We start from the raw sequence: 4173 nt of genomic DNA, 5'->3' as shown, positions 1-4173 counted from the left end.
ACTTTGCCAACAAAGGTTCATCTAGTCAAGGCTATGGTTTTTCCTGTGGTCATGTATGGATGTGAGAGTTGGACTGTGAAGAAGGCTGAGTGCCAAAGAATTGATGCTTTTGAACTGTGGTGTTGGAGAAGACTCTTGAGAGTCCCTTGGACTGCAAGGAGATCCAACCAGTCCATTCTGAAGGAGATCAGCCCTGGGATTTCTTTGGAAGGAATGATGTTAAAGCTGAAACTCCAGTACTTTGGCCACCTCATGCGATGAGTTGACTCATTGAAAAAGATGCTAATGCTGGGAGGGATTGGGGGCAGGAGGAGAAGGGGACGACAGAGGATGAGATGGCTGGATGGCATCACTGACTCGATGGACGTGAGTCTGGGTGAACTCCGGGAGTTGGTGATGGACAGGGAGGCCTGGCGTGCTGCGATTCATGAGGTCGCAGAGAGTCGGACACGACTGAGCAACTGAACTGAACTGAACTTGGCAGTTCTATTTTCAGCTTTTTAAGGAATCTCCACACTGTTCTCTATAGTGGCTGTACTAGTTTGCATTCCAACCAACAGTGTAAGAGGGTTCCCTTTTCTCCACACCCTCTCCAGCATTTATTCTTTGTAGACTTTTTGATAGCAGCCATTCTGTCTGGTGTGAGGTGGTACCTCATTGTGATTTTGATTTGCATTTCTCTAATAATGAGAGATGTTGAGCATCTTTTCATGTGTTTATTAGCCATCTGTATGTCTTCTTTGGAGAAATGTCTGTTTAGTTCTTTGGCCCCCTTTTTTTTAATTGAATCATTTATTTTTCTAGTATTGAGCTGTGTGAGCTGCTTGTATATTTTTGAGATTAATTTTTTGTCAGTTGCTTCATTTGCTATTATTTTCTCCCATTCTGAAGGCTGTCTTAAAGAAATTGTCAAACTGTTTTCCACAGTGATTTTTCCATTTCCATTCCCATCAGCAATGCAGGAGAGTTCCATTTCTTCCACATCCTTGCCAACACTTACTTTGGTCAATCTTTTTAATTTCAGCTATCTAAAAGGTGCATATTCATATTTCATATGTGATTTTAACTTATATTATCCTGATAATGAATGATGTTGACTATCTTTTCAGGTATTTGCCATCAGTATACATTCTTTGGTGAAATGTCTGTTTAAATCTTTTGCCCATTTTTACTGCCTTGTTTTATTACCGCATTTCAAGAAATTATTCCATTAAATGTAACATTCACAAGAGACTTAATTAGTTAATATCTCTTATCCACTTCTAAACAAAACCCTGACTTTGCCCTCCGCCCGCCCTGCCCACCTTACTTCTGCTTTTTTGCTGTTTGAAATTTTAGTTTCACTTTGTTTCCATGTGTCTATTTATCTACCTCCCCACCCATCCATCCTAACATCTCTGTTCTCTTTTTGTGAAACTGCAGTCAGAAATGTTTTACCTATCAGTGTGACCTTCATGTCTCTTAATTAATCTTTCATGTTTTCCAGTTCTTTATATCTCCGTGTCGTATTTCTGTGTTGCTTTCTGGGGAATTTTCTTATAGTCACCTTCTTATTTCCCTCTTGAACTGTGGCAGGACAACTATATTACCTCCTCTTTCACACTTCTAATTGCGGAAGTTTCATTTGTAGGCAATATTTGGTTCTTTTGGTTCATTTTTAGATTCATTTATCTTTCTGTTAGTGTTCTATTTCTAGATCTTCTTTTACCTCTTAAATGAATTTATGTATATTATGAATACATATTCAGTAATTACTCTCATATCGGTCTGTTATCATGGTTCTTTGGTTCTGACAGTTCCGTTGGCACATCTTCTAACTTTCTGACATGGACAGTTGTTCCCTCAGTTCTTTGTAACTCACTTTTTGTACATGCACCTTCTGTGGGTATTGTTTTCTCTTGGATAATTTCATGGGTCCTAGTACTGGCTTTGATTCTGGCAGAGTCTCAGGGGTTTCAAAGGTCGTTTGCGTTAATTTATCTCCTGTGACTCCCATACAGTCACTGGTAATGTAAATTTGAATTCCATCTCTGGCATAGGCTTGGGGTGTGATTTCCCCTAGTTGCCTTTCTGTTTCTTTCTCCTTACAGCTTCGAGGAAAGCATGAGTTTCCTTGAAGGCTCCATGGTCTACAGGCAGGGAATTTTCTGGTTTCATAGAATGGAAGGGGCAGCTCCTAGAGGAGCCAGGCTTTATGAAGGAGTCCCTGGGCCAGATTTCCACCACTGTGGCCCAGCACTACATCTCTAGCCCACAGTGAGAGTATTAGAACCCTGACTCCAGCCCTTGAACTTTTGTCCTTTGGGATTTTCAACAGTGAAAACGTTAGTCCCTTAGTTGTGTCTGACTCTTTGCAACCCCAGGTTCTGTAGCCTGCCAGGCTCCTCTGTCCATGGGATTTCCCAGGCAAGAATACTAGAGTGGGTTGCCATGGCCTTCTCCAGGGGATCTCCCCAACCCAGGGATTGAACCTGAGTCTCCTGCATTGAGGCGGATTCTTTACCATCTGAGCCACCCGACAACCCCAAATATATTATTCTTCACTTGCCTTGTTGTTGGAAATTCCTCTACAAAGTGTTTTTCACAAAGGAAACAGGCTGGCCTATTACAACAGAAAAGTCCTGGAGAAAAACAGGTCTTTCTGGACCCCCTTCCAAGTCTTTTTCAGACTTTTGTCACAAAATAGAAATTATTTTATAATATGATTCTTTCCTTCATTATCTGTAAGAAAATAAACATTGTTGTAAATCTCAGTATACTCAAATATATAGACATTCACCTTCTGAATTTAGTAGATAAGCACACTTTTAAACACGTGTAATAAATACAATTTAAACTTCCTACCTTATATCTTTCATAATACTATTTATACCCTCATGGTTGTCTTCATTAACCAATTGGTATAAAATATAAAGGTGGAGCCTCATCAACACCCACCTTAAAAATAGAATTCCTTGACAATATATGAAAATACTTCATAGTCAATGGCTTTTGAAGAAATTCCTTTTTCAAAACAATTGAAATTTAGTCTAAATATCTTTTAAAATAAAACAACTAAACTTAAAAGGCATTATCAAAACAGTAGTCTCTGATCTTTCATGCATTTTGTGTCAGGAACTACCACATCCCTCTTTCCATCCTCATGAAACAGAACAGAACCAGCATTGAATTGAATAAAGGTGTAATTCATTTATTCTGCCACGTCTCATTTTATTTCTCTTCTTGGAAATGGGCATAAATGTAGAGTTTGCCATCAACTTCCAAGTCTTCCTTTCAAGTATAGAAAGAGAAACATTTCAGTATTGTCATGTAAGGCAAGTGGAAATTTTTATAAACATTTACTTTGATAGGCACTGTGCAAACATGTTCTATGTTTATCTTATGTGGTCACCTCCTCAGTTCTAACTGGTGGCAGAATTTTACCCCATTTTACAGATTGGGAAAGGGTTGCGAGTTTTCTGGCATCCGTGCGGTGTTATCTGATTTGACATTTAAACTGTCCACTTTATCCAAACCAAAGTACAATGTGGCGGTAAGAAATATAGTAAAACAAAGGGACTTGAGGGAACAAAAACGTCTTTGAGTTACAAAAGATCTAAATTATACAAGCAGCAGAAGTCTTGGATGGACACCGTGATACCTTTTGAGATCATCTTTCACCCTCCCGGTGGTGGCACTGTACTATTATGGAATAGGGTTCTTAATCTTTTTTGTACCATGGACCCCTAATTTAGCCTTCTGGGGAATCCCATGGACCTCTTCTCAGAACAATGTTTTAAAATGCATAACAGAGCAAATGGAACATTGCTGTAGCATCTGACCCCTGAGATTTTCAAGCATTTCCACTCTGTCCATCTCACCACCCACTTGTACTCAACTGCTCTGAGACCTTCCCTAACCTTCTTCAGAGAAAGTAAAGGAGAGACAGGTAAGCAGTTTGGAAATTATGCAATTTGGAAATTGTGTTTCTGAGATTGTAGTAGTGTCTTCTTTTTCTCTTCCTGTTGAAAGCCTCCCCATTTCCTAAGCCCTCCACCTTTATGCAGATCAAGTCCGACCTTTCTCTAGTTCTATTTGCTGTGCGTTCCAGCGCAGCTCTGGGTCCGCCCAATCCTCCAGGCCGACCCCTCGAGGCCCCGTCCCCTCGAGGCCCTCAAGGCCCCGCCCCTATGG

The sequence above is a fragment of the Bos indicus genome, chromosome 19 (genome assembly GCF_029378745.1).
Source record: "Bos indicus isolate NIAB-ARS_2022 breed Sahiwal x Tharparkar chromosome 19, NIAB-ARS_B.indTharparkar_mat_pri_1.0, whole genome shotgun sequence".
NCBI classification, from domain to species: domain Eukaryota; kingdom Metazoa; phylum Chordata; class Mammalia; order Artiodactyla; family Bovidae; genus Bos; species Bos indicus.
This window is presented reverse-complemented; position numbering follows the sequence as displayed.